Source organism: Equus caballus, chromosome 16, assembly GCF_041296265.1.
Source record: "Equus caballus isolate H_3958 breed thoroughbred chromosome 16, TB-T2T, whole genome shotgun sequence".
In the NCBI taxonomy this organism is placed as follows: Eukaryota; Metazoa; Chordata; class Mammalia; order Perissodactyla; family Equidae; genus Equus; species Equus caballus.
In genome coordinates this window covers 9,910,107-9,928,860 of record NC_091699.1, presented here as the reverse complement: position 1 = coordinate 9,928,860, position 18,754 = coordinate 9,910,107, and the positions used below count along the sequence as shown (strand labels likewise).

Sequence of the window (18,754 nt, the reverse complement as noted above, 5' to 3'; positions counted from 1 at the left end):
CTGTCAGTTTCTTGGCTTTTTAATTCAAAACCTTTTTTCCAGGTTTTATCCATCAGGAGAGGCTAGATTACACTGCGATAACATATTAACCCTCATCTCAGGAGCCTAACACAGCAAAGGTTTATTTCCCACTTACCCTAAACCTGCCACGGCCACGGCTCTCCAGAGCAGCTCTCTCATAAGCCGCGGCTCGGGGACCCTGCTGCTGCTTGCTGTGACTTCATCCTTCCCCTCGAAGGGGCAGGGAGCTAGAGAGTGTGTGTAGGCTCTTAAATGCTTCAGCCTCTGAGTCTTGTTTCCACTCACGGGGCGTTGGGCAGAAGAGTGGAGCGCACACGGGCAGGCGGGAGCTGCAGATGGGGATGCGAGGCGCCCAGGCATTGGGAGAGCGCAAGCGTGTCACACCTCCTCCCCGCAGAGTGAAGATTCCCCAGTGTGTGGCAGGCGCGAGAGAGGTGTGGACACACCCCCGATAAGTTCCCAAAGGTGCCAACAGCACCTGAGTGACCAGCCCTGGGGAGCCCCTGAGGAAGAGTCCGCGTTCTGGGCTGTCTTGAGGCCATTCACTGGCCACAGCCAGCATGCCGTCCACAGACCTTCTAGCCCAGTAACTTCTTTGTGTGGGTCAGGGCCCACTTGACCTCACAGAACTGGCTGGTTCTGTTCATCATCCCAGGACCCCGGGGATGGAGGTGTGGGGGGGAGCCCTCTGCACCTGAGTAAGGTGAGTGTCTGCTGGACCTGCCTGAGGTGCTGCTCTGCCCAGCCAGACGGTGGTGGCAAACAGCTCTGCTGGGCGGACTGTGCATCGAGACCAGGGCAAAGGCAGGGATGCAGCTCCATGAGAGGGAGAGGTCAGGGAGGGCCACTGTGACCCTCCTGCAGGAGGAGTAAGAGTTCAGTAGAAAAAGAGGGCAGGGCTGGCAGGAGAGCACACTCAGAGTCCACGAGCGACACTCAGGGGAAGAAGAGGGGCGTAAACTGAGGCTGGCAAGGCGACCGGAGCAAGTGGGCTGTTGCTGTGTCCCGAACAAAGGCTCACATGTGAGTCCTCAAACTGGGACTGCGGCAGCTGGAGGGGGACTGAGACGGGGGGGACGGGGACGAAGAGAAAGCAGCATGGCTCTCCTGGCGGAGCTGATCCCATGGAACCTCCCAGGAACCCTTGGAGATGAGTCTCAGAACCATCTGCCAGGGGAAGGGAAGCCCTTATTGGCTCATCCTGTGTCCTATGGGTCAAGGGCTGCCTCGTGGGGCTTGGAGACCCCTTACTTCTGGACTGTCCACTGGCCAGACCTCTCGATCAGGCTTCGGAAGCCCCCAGGTGGGAAGCTGGAGGCCTTGGCAGAGCACGGCCCTCCCTGGCTGCATCACGGCAGGCACGTGGCACAAGTTGAGGGCTGTGTCCAAACGGGCACACGTTTCTGTGCGAGCTACACAAAGATCTTCTGTCTCCCACCTTGACAAACACATTTCCAGAAGGACTTGGAATGCCAGGTTTGAGTGCAAAACTCTGAGGTGCCCAGGTTCTCACGGCGACCCACAGCGATCCACGCCTCCAGGACAGGCCTGGCTCCAGTGGCCCTTGGGAGAAGTGTGAAGTTGAATCTTCAGGGAGCCAGGGCAGCTCTGTGTCCCTTTGTTTTCATTTCCCTTCATTTTAACTTTTTAAAGGAGATACAGGGGCCGCCTGGTGGCACAGTGGTTAAGTTCACGCACTCTGCTTCAGTGGCCTGGGGTTCACAGGTTCGAATCCTGGGTGCAGACCTACACACCACTTCTCAAGCCACACTGTGGCAGTGTCCCACATGCAAAATAGAGGAAGATTGGCACAGATGTTGGCTCTGCAGCAATCTTCCTCACCAAAAAGACCCAAAAGTCACAGAAAGTTTTGATTAAAACACATCCTTCCAATCCTCTATCCTTGTTTTTGACCCTCCTTTCAGTGTTCTGGACAGAGAGCAGTCTGGTCTGACTTGGTTAACACATTCTCTGTTACTGTTGCTACTTAAATATCGTTTGGCTTTTAACATTTGACAACCATGTAAACTTATTTTGATGCATTCATTATTTTTAATTGCTTTCTGTTTGTCCTAACATTAACTACTGGACAATACTTTAATTCTCCAGTATTTTTAGAATTCTACTAGATGACACAGGGAATTGAAAGGTTATCATCATTCTACGTGGATTGAGTGAGCCTGCCAGGATCCTTGCCCTGTCAACTGTACCAACTCTCCAGTGGGTGATGTGGGGTTCACAGACTCTGACTGTGGCTGGCGCCCCCAGGCCAGGTGGGGTTGCTGTGGCCAAGCTCAGGTAGGCCTGAGAGAGGTCCAGGCTCTCAACATTGTGGCCTGGTGGGGAGACCCACGACAGGAGAAATGCCATCTCCTCAACATATGGGTCCACTGTGTGCTTTGCAAACACAAAAACTCATCCTCGTGCATGGGTCTTACCATAAAGGAAATTTAGTGTGGGGACTGATGCACGCCACACCTCAAACTGGACTGGGGGCAAAGTGAGCACTCCTCTGGACTCCAGGAAAGGGGAAAGAGGGAGACGTGGCCTGGGGCACCTTCGTCTAGACGGTTCCCTCTGTGTGTGTGGTGTAAGGAAGCATCGAAGTTAGCCCGAATCTCAGCTTGGCTGTGTGTAACCCATAACACCTGTGCAGAGCTGCCAGCTCCTCCATAAAGAGCAGAGTCCGGGCAGCGCTGGGCTGCTGCCTGCCTCCCGGCCTGGCTCAGCATTCTCCCAGAAGGAGTGATAAGGTGATGAGCCATGCCCTTGGTTGCTGTAGCAACAGAGATTTCCTGGAGGCAGAGGCTGAGACAGCGAGGCTGCTTTGCTTCCCCTTGCAGGTGACAGAAGAGGCCGCTTCTGGTGCACTCCAGGTCACATCTAGCTGGCGGCCTCACATTGGCTCCTGCCTGGACCCTGTCCTACCCTTCCAGGCATCTTCACCTGCATTTGGCTGCAAGTAACTGAAAACCCTGTAACTGGTACTAAACCAAGGGGTGTCTCTACCCTAGTCAAGCAAAGGCCCAACAGACAGCCCCAAGCTCAGCGCCAGGGTCAGGGGTCCTGCTCTGGCATCCCAAGCAGGCATCTGTGTGCCTCCTGGTAGATAGGGAGTGATGACATCCACAGGCACCACTCTATCCATACCATTTAACTCAGCAATTCAACTTTTGGAAAACCAGCCTGCAGAAAAATTTCCAGCACAGGAGGCTATTTGCTACAATATTGTTGGTTATAGGGAGGGCGGGGACACTGAAACGTTGTGGTGTGCATCAGAACGGCTGAATACATCACGACCCACCCTACATGGTCATTAGCGAAAGAGCCTGTGTCTACCAGTGAACTTGCGAGTCAGCGATGGCACATGGACTCAGTGCAGTGCTCTGCAGGTGTCAGGAGGAGGGCAGGAACACCTTAGCCCTGTCCAGTCACCAAATAGTCGGAAGCAATGTCAGTGCAGCTGTTCCTACACTGCTGTGTGGTTTGTGGGATAAAGGAAGTGATTATTACTACTAGTGTCCTTGGGAAGAGGGGTTTTCAGCATGGAAGGGAAGCGATCCAGATGTGAGTGAGATCACAGAGGTTAAATACAATGCCACAAGCCTGCATTTGAGCTGAAAGTTTCACTATGGACTGTTGATAAATTCTCCCTCATCGAAAGTGTTTCCTAGCTCTGAGCTCTGAACACACTGAGCACATACTAAGTGATTTGGGGGCAGAGGGGCTTTGGAGAAATAGCTAATTCCTGGTCTGGGGTAGGGAGATGCACAAAATGAACCGGCCACATCCTTTCCTATCAGAAAACAAGGAGCTTTCAAACATTCCGGGGGGCACAGCCCCCACACTCAGGAACCTCGCTGAAGAGAGTCCACTGGCCAAAGATAGGCGACTTGAACAATAGGAAATAAGGGAAAATAATTGCAAGGAATTGAGGTACACAAAATGTATCAAATTCCATGAGTCCATAATGGTGCTTAAAAAAATCATTGGTCATCTTTGTGAGATGCTGGTGAAACTGGTGAAACAAAGTGATGGATCTGGGCAATGAACATTGACGATCACTAACATTAAAAAGAGACATAACCAGGTATTATGTGCCCCCTGATGAAAGTAACAACACTACGTGGGAAGTACTCTCGCCAACAATCACACAAACAAACCAAACCTGAGTCTGACTATGACTCTAGCTCCAGCTACCAATTTACAGCAGGGTTGTGATCCCCAAATCCAGCAGAAAACTCTACAGGACAATCCACTTTGTCTCTTCAACAAATAAATTGCACAGAATTGACAGAGTGGGAGGAGCGGAGAGAGAGAAAAGGAGAGGGAGGGAATGTGGAGGGGAGGGAGAGAGAGAGACCAGACAGACAGAGACAGAGAAAGAAAAGGGAGAAAAAGAAAGAGAGAGGGAGAGAGAGGGAAAGGGAGAGAGAGAGGTTAAGAGGGACGTATCAGCAAATGGCAGTGTGTGGACCTGGTTCAGACCTGCTAAATGTACAGTCGGGGGAATTACAACACACACTGCATGTTTGACGGTAATAGGAAATTACTATTAATTTTTTTAGGTGTGATATATTGTGGCTGTTTCTTAAAAATAATTTTATTTTTCAGAGATACATACTGAAATACTACACATGAGATGACATGATGTCTGGGTTTGCTTCAAAATAAGCTAATGTTGGGGAGGAGAAAATGGGTATAGGTAAACAAAATTAACCATGAATTGATAATTTTTGGAGTGAGATTATGGGGACATGAGATTTTATTACACATTTTCTCTAATTTTGTATATGTTTAAAATGTTCCATAATAAAAATTTAACCAAAAGGAGACAAAGAAATATAACACACATTTAGTAAATATTCCTAAAGCCAACACAATTTTAACTGTTGAACTCAGCAAGCCTTTTAAAGGGCACTTGAAAAAGAATACAATAATTAGTAGCATTCTACAATATTTTTCTACAAATTATGAATATACATTTGCAGAAGGATTTTTTAAAACCTATCAATGAGACGCAAGTGGGTTCCTGTGGCTTAGGATGTATTTTCTGGTGACATCACAGATTTTAAGGCTGCTGTATCTCACGATGTGAGGACGATGAACTCTGGAAAAGCGTGTGAAGGACTCCACAATGGCCCTACAGCGATAAGAAAGACATCACACAGTTCCTACGAAATTGCTTCATGGGGAAAATGAGTTAGATTCCCTGTCTGCTGACTTTTAGGGACATCTGTGATGCATTTTTGAAGGAGAAAAGGCATTGCAGAGTGGCAACCATAGCAACATGACTCCAATTTTGTAACATAAACAATCGTAGTATCAGTTACCTCGGGGAAGTCCAAAGGGAGTGGGTGTGCGTGTGTGTGGGGAGGAATATTACCTTTTTCTTTATCCATTTCTGGATTATTTCACATTTTATACTGAGCAGATGGTCTCACCTTGTTGTTAGAGAAAGAAGGAAAGCCATGAGGTAAGAAGTACCATCTCATGCCAACATGAAACACAGGCAAAGGAAATCCACCATCCATCCATCCATCTATCCATCCACCCACCTACCCACCCACCAGCCATCCATCCATCTACATATCCATCCATCCACACACCCACCCATCCATCCATCCATCCTGCCTGCCTGTCTGCCTTGCTTGCCTTTGGTTACAGTGTCATTGAAGGCCACTCTGAATCTGTTTTTGGATGCCTTCCCTTCCCATCTTTTCAAGAACCACAGACACTACTAATTCTCCCCTTTCTTCCTTGTACATTCAATGTTTCCTTCTCGGCTGAATCCTTCCCACTGGCTTTTACACTCTTTAGTTTCTCTCCTTGAAAACCTTTTTATTTATGCCCTCTCTCATCTTTCCTTCACAGCCAAACGCTTCAAAAGCGCTTGCGTGTATGTCTTCACTGCACACTTACTTTTCACTCTCTCCAAGCTGGCTGTACTCCCATCACTCCAGACACAGCGCTCACTGAGGGCCGATGCCTTCCATGCTGCCAGACCTACTGCACACACTTTCTTTCCCATCGGGATCTCTTCATAACAGACAATGCTCTTGGCCTCCTGTGTGAGCCATGTGCCTGGTTGCTTGCAGCTCTGTTCCTTGCTCGCCCCCCTCTGCTCCATATTGCAGGTGCCTGACCCCAGCAAACCACATTTCTCAGGCTCCCTTGCCAAGCGAGTGACTTCCAGTTGGCTAAGGCATTGGGAAGCCCTGGTGGGAGATGAGAAGAGAACAGCCGAAGCCGGGGTGTTTCCCTCTATTTCTACTTCAGGCAGCAGCTCCAGGAGTAGCTGTGTCTCTTCCGTGATCCCAGATAGGTCCCAGTTCTTGAGTGGTCCTCTTTTATGTTTTTTTCTCCTGCTGGGTGACTCTGACTTCAGAATTGTGCAATACAGAGCACAGCAGGGCAAACGTTTTGAGCAACCAGGCACAGGATTGACACAGGGAGCCAGCAGTGCTGACCACTGCGGAGGGGTCCAGATGGGAAGGAAAGCATGTGCTTTCATTTGGTAACATGAAAGCCGTCTGTGATCTCATCTTCCCTTCATCCCTCTGGCCTTAGGGTGGTGTCAGCTTGCCGTCTGCTGCTGGTCTCTAGGTTGCCTCATCATTTCCTGTTTGCATCCTCAGCTCTTCTAGCTCTTTCGTAACTACTGCTTCATAGTAAGTTCCCTCCATTGAACTTGAGTGGGCTCTCTCCTCACTGGACGGTACAAGCTCTTCCATTGGTCTCTCCAGGTCCGCTCTCCTCCTTCCCTTGCTGCTTGCTGCTCTGGAGTCTGACCTCCAAGGACAGCACCCACTGGCTTCTTGGCCTCTGACTTCCATTTGGGTTTAGCTGTTAGAGAGTCCCAGAAGGAGACCAGAGAGAAGGAGAGTGAGACGGGGATTTATTGCCCTGGCCGCCCCTTGTGGCTGGACTATGTCCTTGCCCAAGTTCACTGCTCCTCTCAAACAGCCCTCTGTCCACGCCGCTCTCCTCTGGGTGTGGTAAGTGCTCCCTCGCCTTCCCCACAACCCCTTAAGGCCTGGAAGTGGTAACAGCTCTGCTGTCGCTGACCCTGGGCACCACCTGCGCTCCCTCGGACCAGTGCCGCCTCCCTCTCGCTGGGCTCCTGCTTCCCATCTCTGCACCTCATGTTTCTCACGTGCAGACACTGGAGCTCTTCAGAGCCCAGAGCACTGCTTGCAAGATGGCAGGCCCAACTGCCCCTTTAAGCTTTTTTTGTGCTGAATGGTCTTTCTCTGTGAAATTATGATGATGGCTGGTAGAAATTGATTTTTTAAAAATGGATCATGATAAAATAATGCAAAGTTGACCATATTAACCACTTTTAAGCGCACAGTTCATTGGCATTTAGTACATTCACATTGTGTGCAGCCACCACCGCCATCCATTTGCAGAATTCTTCCGTCTTCCCAAACCGAAGCTCATCCCCATTAAACACCAACTCCCCACCCCCTCCCCCAGCCCCTGGCAATCACCATTCCACTTTCTGTCTCTATGAATTCGACTTCTCTAGGGGCCTCATATGAGTGGGATCATACAGTATTTATCTTTTAGTGACTGACTTATTTCACTGACCAGGACATCCTCAAGATTCATCCATGTTGTAGCATGTGTCAGAACTTCCTTCTTTTTTAAGGCTGAAGTTTCCAGGAAATTGATTTTCTGGATGTCCTTACTTTGCAAAACAAAAAGTGAGCAATCCAACGGCAGTTACCCAAACACTTCTGAAGTGGCCCTGGCCTATGAACTCACGTGTCTGGCTCCCGCTGGACCTCACAGTGGAATGCAGACTCCTGGCGCCATGTTGCAGGTCCTCGTGACCCTGGCCCTTTCCAGCTCCTCTTGACGAGTGTGTGGTGGGTCATGTTTTCTCATTATTCCTTAGACACCACCCACAGGTCCCTACCTCCACGTACCCTCACATTCATTCTTACTTTTCTCTCCCTATAGAATCTTTCTATATTTTCCTAATTAACCTCATCCTAGTCTTGCCAGGCCATGTCCTCCCAAGGAAGCCTGATGCAGCCCAGGCCCCCCCTAAAGTCCCCCCTCGTGGTTCCCACCACTTCTCCATCCTTGACTTCTGCTGTTCCTGCATGTTCGTCTCCCCGAGGGGGCTACAAGCACCTGACCCTCCCCTTTCTCATTTATCCCCCTGCAGTGAGTTCCTGGTGGCTGTCCGCGGGCCAGGTGTTGTCCCAGGTACTGAGGATACAAACATGAAACAACCCCCAGGTCTGATTTCACACAGAGGCCAAAGGCCCTTACGTGAGGCCTCGTAGGAGAAGGGCTGTGAACTTCCCGACCATTAGCCTAGCTCCTCAGAAACATTTTTGTTTATATTTCCAGGTCCTCAGGTGGGTCCCAGTTCAAGGCCCGGAGCCGCATTAAGGCTAACTCGTATTTCACCTCTATCTGTGTTATGGTCTGAATGTTTGTGTTCCCCTAAATTTATACCTTATAACCTAACCCCCAAAGATGATGGTATTATGAGGTGGGGGTTTGGGAAGGTGCTTAGGTCATGAGGGTAGAGCCCTTATAAAGGGGATTAGTGCCCTTAAAAGAGACCACACAGAGATCCCTGACCCTTCTGCCATGTGAGGATACAATGAGAAGTCTCTGATCCAGAAGAGGGCTCTCCTCCGACAACACTGGCATCCTGACCTCGGACCTCCAGCTCTAGGACTGTGAGAGATGAGTTTCTGTTGTTTATAAGCCACCCGGTCTACGGTAGTGTCTTATGGCAGCCTGAACAGACTAAGACAATACATAGAATCACATATTGCCTACTTTTATAGGGGATATTGAGGAAAACTCTCCTGAATTCTTGGTTCCCACTGGGCAGAGGTTCTACAGGATGGGATATCAGATGACAGCATGACTGATTCACAAGGTAGGGTAGAAGCGTGGGATGGTCTCACTTTGCATCTGAACAGGAGACCTCAAGAGTTGAGCAAAGGGGAACACTGTCCCCAGTTTGAAAAGAAAGTTCAGGTCACATGCCCTGCTCTCTTTGATTTCCCAAAGGCCCTGAATCTGCCAAGTCCGTGTTTCCTTAGCAGTGTACACACGGCATCCGGTTATTGAGTTCCCAAAGGGCAAGCTGAATCATCCTTACACAACGGAAAGCGAGTCCATGGCTCTGTCCATCTGACCCTCTGAGGTGGACCTGAGCCAGACTCACCCTCTGAACTGCCCCTGGACTGGTGCAGTAGCCCCACCCCTCACCCACAATGCAGGCCTGTGCAAGCACCCACTCCCCACCCGGCCCCTCAGGGGACTGCAGAAAGCGCAGGGAGAGGCTGCCTCTGTCGGGCGCATCCTCCATCCATGCTCACTCAGTGGTAGCTCTTCCAAGGCAGGGTCCATGAAGGCCTCTGGGGTACCAGATGCAGCAGGGCTTGTCCCTGCCTCTGAGGCTTGTAGTTGAGAGAAAGAGGCAGACGAGCCTATGCCAAGGTATATTAGAGTGATCTGTGCTGCGAATGCGGACATTCCCAAGGGGGAGGGCTGGGGAATGCCCAAGCCAAGCACAAGCAAGGCTGGGAAGATGAAGCGCGGGCCTTCCTAGCACAGGAGCTGCCCAGGCAGAGGTCGGGGCATGATGACACACTCAGAGAATGTCACATAATTCTGCCGCTCTCAGACCTCAGGCCCCATTTCTCTATCTGATCCATGAAAGGATAGACTCAGAAGTCACACGCTGTCACTTCCACCACACTGCATTTGTTAGAAGCGGGTCACTGAGTCCAGCCACTCTCAAGGGCTCAAGCAATTGTCCTCCTCCTCTTGAAGGGCGGGGGTGTCAAAGGGCTTTTAAACTGTCACAGTCCACGCAGCAGCCACAAATTGTTTACAATCCTCCCACATGCAAAACATAGGCGATCTTCCAAACGCCCCCAAAACACCCATCCTGCTATAGAATGAGCTCAAAATCCAGAATCTCTGCATCTAAATCAGATTCCAATGTGGGAGGCTCCTTGGGCATATTTCCTTCAGTGTAACTCCTTGAGTACAGTCGCTCTCAATCTGAGGACCTGTGAATTCAAGGGACAAGTTCTCTGTACCCCTGCCCCCCTGCCACACCCAACATACAATGGTGGGACAGGCATAGCATGACCACTACAGGTATTCCTGTTCAAAGGGGACAGGGATGGGAGGCACACAGCTGTCACTGGTCCATTGCAGTTCTGAAATCCAGCTGGCAGATGTTGGAACTCTTGATTAGAACTCAGTCTGACTCTGGCCTGAGAGTGGCCCTCCCTGCTCACGGTCCCACCCTCTGGATTCTTGGTTCTGTTCTCCAAGTCATGCTTCCATTTCCATGCACTGGAGCCCACACTGCATCTGTGTGCTTTCTCAGGCTGCTCTTGTCAGTAGAATTCGGGGGAAGGGCAGTTCCAGAGGCCTCTTTCCATTTTGTACTCTCTCTGATCCTTTCAGTCCTAGCTGGCACTGTTTTGCCGATATAATTCTTTTAAAGGGTTTAGATATTTTCTGTGAATCTTACTGAGGTTCACTCCTTTAAACTACTGGCAAATCCACGCATCTCTTTGAGATAAGCCCTTCTCTACCTTGGGCTTTTGCTGAATGACAACTTTAAGCTTCCTGGAAGTCCTACTGTTTAACCGAATATTCTGAGGCGTCAGTTTTTATTTTTTTGAGAATTTAACAAAGGATTTTGCAGCCACACCCTTGGCTTCATCTTTAGACCATCATTTCCTGGTGTGGCCCTGCATGACATCTTTGCTTGGAAGCTGTTGTTAATTTTAGCATCATTTAACATCTGGAAAAGCTGGTAATTTTCAAAACCAGCAAGTTCTGGTTCCTTTCCATTTCAAAGTCCTTCTTTTGGCTTATCTCTCTTCTCTCACATTTTACAACAAGCAGCAAGAAGAAGCCAGGAGGCACCTTCAACATTCTGCCTGGGAGTTCCTTCAGCCAGATCGCCCAGTTCATGTGGCACATTTTCTGCTTTCCACGTTATTGCAGGTGGCAGCATTAGGAAAGTTTCAGCTTAAACTTCCCTCCTCTCCCGCCGCAGACACCTCCTAAGACTATGGTTTCTTCTCTGCTTTCCTAACAGCTTTTTGGGGTGTCCAGTCTCCAAGCCATTCTTGCAGCGGCTCCCGTCACCTGTCATTCTGCCCTCTCTACCCCAGCTGCCAAGTTCCCCTCACGCCACTTCCGCATTCCAGGCCCCTGACACATCACTATTCTACACATTTTATTGAGCACCCTCTAAACGGAGGCACCTCACCAGGTGTTGGGGAATTCCGGGACTAAGATAGTCTTCGCCCTCATGTTCTAGTGGGGGAGACATGTCAATCAAATCGTCCCAGAAGAGGTGATAAAACTGCAATGGAGGGGGATGCATGAAGGAAAATTAAAGGCCCCTCTATGGCCTGTAACAAGGCGATCTGTCCCAGTGGGTGTGTGGTTGCAGAAAGCTGCCCTGAAGATGTGCCATTTTAGTAGGAACCTCCTAAAGTATAAAAGGGGTTCCCTTGAGAAGAAAGACGAATACCTTGTTGGAAGCTCGTGAATCAAGAAGGTCAGTGTCCATGAGGGCCAGTGAGGAGAGCTGGTGGCTGAAGAAGAAAGAACAACGGGACAACTCCTGAGAATGAGCTACAGGGCTCCTCAACAGGACAGGTCCCTTCAGTCTTGGTTCACCCTGGCAGGTGGACGTTAAGCCACTCAACAAGCACTTAGCACCTACTCTGTGCTCTCACTGTGTATTGGGGATACAACTGTGAGTACAAGCCCTCAAAGAGCTTGTCGTCTAGTGGGAGAGACAGAAAATAAACACATAACGAGGCAGAACATGTCAGATACAAGTGAGCGCCATGAAGGAAATAAAACAGAGAGACATGCTGGGCAGTGGCTGAGGGACTTCTCTAGATTGTGTGGCCTGGAACAGCTCTTCTGAGGCTCTGCATCAATGTTCGATCCATGAGCTGCAGGGTGAAGGGACAGAGGGCCTGCCTCTGGAGTAGCCGAGGGAAGAGCGGCAGGCAGAGGGGAGCGCAGGGGCCCTGAGGCTGGAGCCAGCTTGATGTGTTCAGGCACTGCACAGAGGTCCAGGCGGCTGGACCTCGGGGTCCAGAGAGCCTCAAAAGAAGCAAGGCTGGCAAGGGCACGGAGGAGCCCCACGTCCTTGCGGCAGGAATGGCATTCCAGGCGGAATGGGGCACCTGGACAAAGGCTTCAGGCAGCAATCAACGCACAGGTTCATCCCTCTGTTTTCTTTTTTCTTGACTTATCTTGGCCCAGAGGGGGACAGATAACCCTGCCTGAGCCAGGACTGGTCAGGTTGGGAGTCGGGGGATGGGTCAGCGGCGCACAGACCAGGTGGAAGGGATTGAGGAGAAGGCGACTCGCCGAGAGAGGCGCGACGGGCGCGGGGCAGGCAGAGCTCCCACAGGCTGCTACTGTCGCCGCCGGCCGCATGTTCCTGGAGGCAAGGATCTCGCTTGGCTCTGCCCGCAGCACGTGGTAGGAACTTGGACACTATTCTTGAGTGAAGGAATGAAGGAATGAGTGAGTGAGTGAGTGAATACACCCGGTTTGGCGAGGGTTTCCTCTTCGCAACTCAGCCTTGCAGGTGCTCATAACCACCGGGCCCTTGGGCCTTTACAAAGCCCTGTGAATTCTGGAAGGCTCCATAGCAAGTCTTCTCGCCTGAAAACGCAAGCAGGCCCAGAGAGGGTGAGCGACGCGTCCAGCCACTGTCGCACAGCCCGTGAGAGCCTGCCCCACCCCCACCCAGCGTGACTTCCCGCGCCCGGCGCCCCCGCCCCTCGCCTCCGCCCGAGGTCCCTCCCCTCCCGGCTCCGGCCCCGGCCCTGAACTGGCGGGGCGGTCCCACCTCTCGCCGCCCAGGGCCGGCCCGCGCCAGTCCCCGTGCCCAGATCGCGGCTCTCAGAGGTCCGTGTGGCCGCAGCGCCTGCTTCTCCTCCCGCTCGGTGAGTCCCGCGCCCCAGGCAGGGAGGCTGCCCCGGCTCGCGGCTGGGGGCTGGGGGCTCCGGGCTCGGGAATCCTGGGGTGCCTGGGGGTCCACGAGCCTCGCCGCCTGGATGCCGGGTCTGGGGTCTGGGGTCTGGGGTCTGTGTCCGGGGTTCCCCTTGGAGCAGCCCAGCCTCCAGCTAAAGGACGGCGACGTGGAGGCGGGGCCGGCCGAGGAGCGCGCGGGCAGGGCGGGCTGGGCGTCGTCGGCCCGGCTTACAGCAGAGGAAACTGAGGCTCAGAGAGAGAGAAAGGGACAAGCGGAATGTGGCGCGGGTGGTCCGTGGCGCAGGGTCAGATTGCGCCCCTCGGCCGTCAGTCCCCTTTCCGAAGTCTCTCACCGACTCTCGGGACTGGGGAAGATCCCCCTGATTGGTCAAATCTGGGGGCCGGGCACGAGGGCGCTGCGACTGTGACTGGAGAGCTCCCAGCCCCCGCCGCTCGCCCCGGAGGAGCCCGGATTTGACCCCCGCCGTGGTCCTGGGGTTGTGCTGCCCGGCGCGCAGGCCCGGGTCCCTGTCGCGGCCCCCGCCGGCGTCCTGGGGGTGGGGGCTGGGGTCCCTGCGGGCGGCGGGGGCGGAGGCCGAGGGCAGCGGGGACTCGCGGACTTGAGGTCAAGAGGTCGGGCTCTTGCGTCAGCTGACTTCGTTTGCTCCCCACTTCCTCCTTCTTCATGACCTTGGGCAAGTTTCTTAAGCTCTGAATCTCAGTTTCTTAGGCTGAAACCAGAAAGGCGATAAATAATGGTCCCTAGCTCCTAAGGTTCCTTGAGAGTTCCATGAAATTCTACCCGGCGTCTGGCCCCGGAGGCCTTCCGCGAGTGGTGACTGCTGTCCTTCCGAAGAGACGAGTAAACCCTGCAGAGCAGTGTTGGGAGACACTCCTGTGACATCTCTTTTAGAGACAAGGAACTTGAGGCTCAGAGATGGAAGCGATTGCCCAGGACTGAAGCCAGGTCTGGAGGCTCAGGAGGTCCAGGTGGCCTGCACTGTGGCGTCTCCTGTGCCTGGAACGTGGAGAAGACACCAGATGGGGCATGACCCCTGCTCCCCCAGGGGACCCCGGCTGTGGCTGTGGGAGGGACAAGCGGGCTACTTGCCAGGTGCCAAGCCGAACGGGCTGATCGCAGGAGAGGAGTCAGCTTTGGGCCTCTCGAGGGCAGCTGGGGCAGGGGCGCCTTGTGGCTGCGTAAAGGCTGACTGCGGGCAGCTCCCCTCCAGAGCTGCGTTCTCCCGTGGGTCGCCGGGCCCCGGAACAGGCGGCAGCCCAGCCCGGGCAGGTCTGGTGGTTGGGTCCTGGGGAGCCAGGCCTAGGCTGCGGGTCTGGGGCAGGAGGCCTGGGAAGCCCTAACAATCCTGCTGCTGTCACGGCAGCCCCACAGGGACCCCACACACTGCCCTGGGCAAGGACAGTGAGCTGTGCCCAAGGTCCAGATTGGCTGAGGCTCCTCCCACCGCTCCTGTCCTCGCCAAACTCAGCTTCTCTGGACTGTGACGACAGCCCCAGGGCTGGCTACCCTGACTGCCTCCCCGCCTCCAGTGTGATGCATTTTGTACCCCCTTACTTTTTATTTATTTATTCTTGCTGAGGAAGATTGGCCCTGAGCTAACATCTGTGCCAGTCTTCCTCTATTTTTGTATGTGGGTCGCTGCCACGGCACCACTGATGAATGGTGTAGGTCCGCACCCAGGATCTGAATCTGAACCGTGTGTACCCCTTTATTTTTTCACAATACATGTCCCACATGGAAAAACAGAACATTCTGGTAAGAAAAAAATAATTACAGTCAAACCTCCAAACCCAAAAAACCCTACGCAGTGACTTAATATTTCTGTGTGAATCTTTCCAGGTTTTCACACTCTGAGTACACAGACACACACACCTGTGCACGTGCACACACATGCCTTAAAAAATTATAGTGGTTTGTTACCTGTTAGGGTGTTTTAGCTTATTTAATCCTGGACGTGAAACAGGGTAAGCTGCCGTTTCTGAGGGCTGCATGGCTTACACAGCGTGAACGTACCATAATTTTAAAATGCTCATGTCTTCATTTGCTTATCCAAGTGTAATTTAGAAGTGAAATTGCTGAGACAGAAGAAAAGAAGTATTTTTAGAATTTTGATACTTACTGCCAAATTTTCTTTCAGGGAGTTTGCCCCAGTTTGTTGTCCCTTCGGTGGTGTATGAAACTGTTTGTTTTCCCATAACTGAGCCTACGTGAGATATTTATATTGTCTTAATACCTTCCAATTTTATAAAAGGAAAATAGTCTCTTGTTTCATTATGCATTCCTTTGGTTACTTGTGATTTGAATGTGTTTTTACTTGTTTAATGGCTTTTTTTCTTTTGGCAGATTGCTTCAGAGACATGTGAAATCTTCACATATGAAAATGTGTCACTCGCTTTCTTCTGCAACTCTCTAGTGTCAGCGTGTAGAGCCCAATACTTCCCAGTATTTTCTAAGACTTTAACGTTTTCTTCCTACCTTTGATTTTTAAGTAGTATTTATTTTCAACCTACTTGAACTATATTTTGGAATAAAATGTGAACTATAGAGCTAGATTGATTTGTTTATTTAAGTTAATAAATTAGAATGGCCCTTCTTTTGTTTTGGTATCAGTAATTTGTGTCTTCTCTGTTTTTTCCTTAGTTAGCCTAGCTAGAGGTTTGTCAATTTTGTTCATCTTTTAAAAGAAACTTCTTTTGGTTTTGTTACTTTATCTATTGAGTTCCTGTTTTCAGTTTCATTGATTTCTGCTCTAATTCTTATTATTTCCTTTCTTCTGCTTACTTTGGGTTTAATTTGCTATTTTTATTCACTTTCCTAAGGTGGAAACTTATTTTATTGATTTTAGATGGTTTTTCTTTGATTATATAGGCATTCAATGCTATAAATTTCCCTCTATGCACTGCTTTAGCTGCATCCTACAAATTTTCATGTTACATTTTCATTTCATTTAAACTATTTAAAAATTTCTCTTGAGATTTCTTTGACCCATGTGCTGTTCAAAGTGTGTGTTTGATCTCCACATATTTTGGCTATCCAGATATCTGTTATGGATTTCTAGTAATCCCGTTGTGGTCTGAGAGCATATTTTGTATGAGTTCTGTTTTTTTTAATTTGTTATGATGTAGTTTATGGTCTATCATGGCGAAGGTGACATCTGAACTTGAGATGGATGTATACTCTGCTGTTGTTGGATGAAGCATTCTATGAATGTTAATTAGATCCAACTAACTGATGGTGCTGTTCAGTGCATCTGTGTCCTTACCGATTTTCCAACCATTGGATCTCTTGAGGAGTGGGGATTGATAAAGGAGTGTTGTAGTTTCCAGCTAAATTAGTGGATTTGTCTGTTTCTCCTTGCAGTTCTGTCAGTTTTTGCTTCAGATGTTTTGATGCTCTGTTGTTAGGCACATTCACATTAGGGATTGTTAGATCTTCTTGGAGCATTGAACCCTGTACCTTTATGTAGTGCCCCTCTTTATCCCTAATAATCTTCCTTGCTCTGCAGTCTGCTTTGTGTGAAGTTAATAGAACTACTTTATACTTATTTTGATTAGTGTTAAGAGGGTATATCTTTCTCCATCTGTTTGCTTTTAATCTATCTGTGGTTTTCTATTTAAAGTGGGTTTCTTGTAGACAACATATAGTTGGGTCTTGATTTTTTTTTTTTTTTTTTTTTTTGGTGAGGAAGATTGTCCCTGAGGTAACATCCATGCTAATCTTCCTCTATTTTGTATGTGGGACACCACCACAGCATGGCTTGATGAGTGGTGTATAGGTCCGTGCCCGGGATCTGAACACACAAACCCTGGGCCAACAAAGTGGAGTGTGTGAACTTAACCAATATGCCACTGGCCTGGCCCTGGGTCTTGATTTCTTACCCATTCTGATAGTCTCTGTGTTTTAGTTGGTGTATTTAGACCATTGATATTTAAGTGATTATTGATATAGTTGGATTGATAGCTAACATATTTATTACTGTTTTCTAACCATTGCCCTTGTTCTTTCTGCCTTTTCTTTCCTTTTTGATCTTTTACTCTTTTTCTGACTTCTCTGGTTTTAACTGAGCATTTTGTATGATACCATTTTCTTTTCTTTCTTAGCACATCAATTATACTTTTTTTTTGCTTTTTTTAATGGATGCTCTAGAGTTTACAACTAATCCAAGTTCACTTTCAAATAACACTATACTGTTCTATGACTAGTGCGGGTACCCTGTAACAGGATATTCCTGATTCCTCCCAGTATCATCACTACTGTCATTCATTTGTCCACAAGCTAGAATCACTGAATAAGTTGTTGCTATTATTATTTTGAACAAACTTAGCCATTTTCCAACACATTGAATAATCCTGCCACAAGCACAAGGGGATTTTTCTCTGGTCTTCTGAGAGAGACTGGCAGGGCTCCCAGAGGTAAAATTCACAAAAGTCTGGGGGCCCCTGCACCCCTTTGCCAAGACTGGCCTCCCCTGCAGCTTTTAGCTCTCAAGCTTGTCCACACTGAGTTTCTAGAAATTCATCAATTACATTTTTAGTTTTCCTCCCCTGTTCCTGGCTCCCCCAGAATTTTCTGCTCTTGTGAGATGTGATTCTGTCTCTGCCTGTCTGTCTCTCCAATTTTAGGGCAGAAGTTTGTCCTGTGTTCTCAGTTCTTGATGGATCTGAGAAGGGTTGCTGATATCCTCTTTGTTCTACTTTTTCTTATTGTGAAGACAGCTGTGACAACTTCCAAGTTCCTTACATGCCATACTGGAAACTGAAAGTCCTGTTCTAATTGTTTTCTTTTGGAAGTTGTTAGACATATTCCAACACACTGAGTAACCCATCCTTCTCTCGTGATCTGAAATGCCAACTTTATCATATGAAACGTTCCCCTCTCTCACTCTCTTTTTCTCTCTTCATATGTGTATGAACACATACATTCATATAGATGTGGTTAAGAAAATGGCCAATCTTCCTTACGTTCATAGATGCAAAAAGTTCTAAACAGGATATTAGCTAATGAAATCTAACAGTGTTTTAAAAAATAACTTTAATTAAGTATCTTTATTCTAAGAAGGCAGGGATAGTTCAAATTAGCGTAGCTATTAACGAAATTCACTAAATTAACAGAGATCTCTCAATATGTGCTAAAATATCTGATAACACTCAGCACATATTCCTATGAGTTCATAGCAAACCAACAAAGGAGGAAGGTCTCCTAACTGGACAGGTTAAGATAGCGATCAGAAAATTCTTGCAATGACAAGCTCTGCAAAGTGCAAGAAACTACAGGGAGAAGTGAACAGAAACCAGTGCAGTGCTGGAAGACTCCTACTTGCCTCTCACGTTTCTTGGCACTTCAAAAATAAGAAATAGAGAATCTGAATAGTAGGATAATAAAGTCAATCTATATATGGAACTTGATGCACTACAACCAGAAAGCACATTTCTGCTCAAGGGCTCCTAGAACATTTATGAAACTGACCGTCTGGTAGGGCATAACTCACAGAAAGAATAGAAGTATTCTGGATCATATTATCTTTTCTTTATTCCATTATGTCTTTCCATATTATATAGTAACCTGCATTATTTTGGCTTGGGAGATATCTCTCCTATTTGTAGTCTTTTTTTTTTTTTTTAAGATTTTATTTTTTCCTTTTTCTCCCCAAAGCCCCCCGGTACACAGTTGTATGTTCTTCATTGTGGGTCCTTCTAG

The 18,754-nt window shown here is 49.2% G+C and overlaps 1 protein-coding gene and 2 long non-coding RNA genes across 3 annotated transcripts in view; 1 reads left to right on the top strand and 2 right to left on the bottom strand.

The window, feature by feature from the left end:
• Window positions 1-4,606: 4,606 nt before the first annotated feature.
• Window positions 4,607-6,583, bottom strand: LOC138918177 (uncharacterized). The gene is made up of 3 exons (XR_011427142.1): window positions 5,944-6,583; window positions 5,408-5,465; window positions 4,607-5,164 (listed from the first exon to the last, which is right to left on the bottom strand). It is a non-coding gene; the product is annotated as an uncharacterized lncRNA (long non-coding RNA).
• A 771-nt stretch (window positions 6,584-7,354) lies between these two features.
• On the bottom strand, window positions 7,355-14,447 carry LOC111768277 (uncharacterized). Its single transcript, XR_002800454.2, has 2 exons — window positions 12,911-14,447; window positions 7,355-12,723 (listed from the first exon to the last, which is right to left on the bottom strand). It is a non-coding gene; the product is annotated as an uncharacterized lncRNA (long non-coding RNA).
• Window positions 12,653-18,754, top strand: part of ALDH1L1 (aldehyde dehydrogenase 1 family member L1) — a 78,349-nt gene continuing 72,247 nt past the window's right edge. The window contains exon 1 of the mRNA XM_023619834.2: window positions 12,653-13,007. The gene's annotated coding sequence lies outside the window, so the exon portion shown is untranslated. The remainder of the gene's footprint in view (window positions 13,008-18,754) is intronic.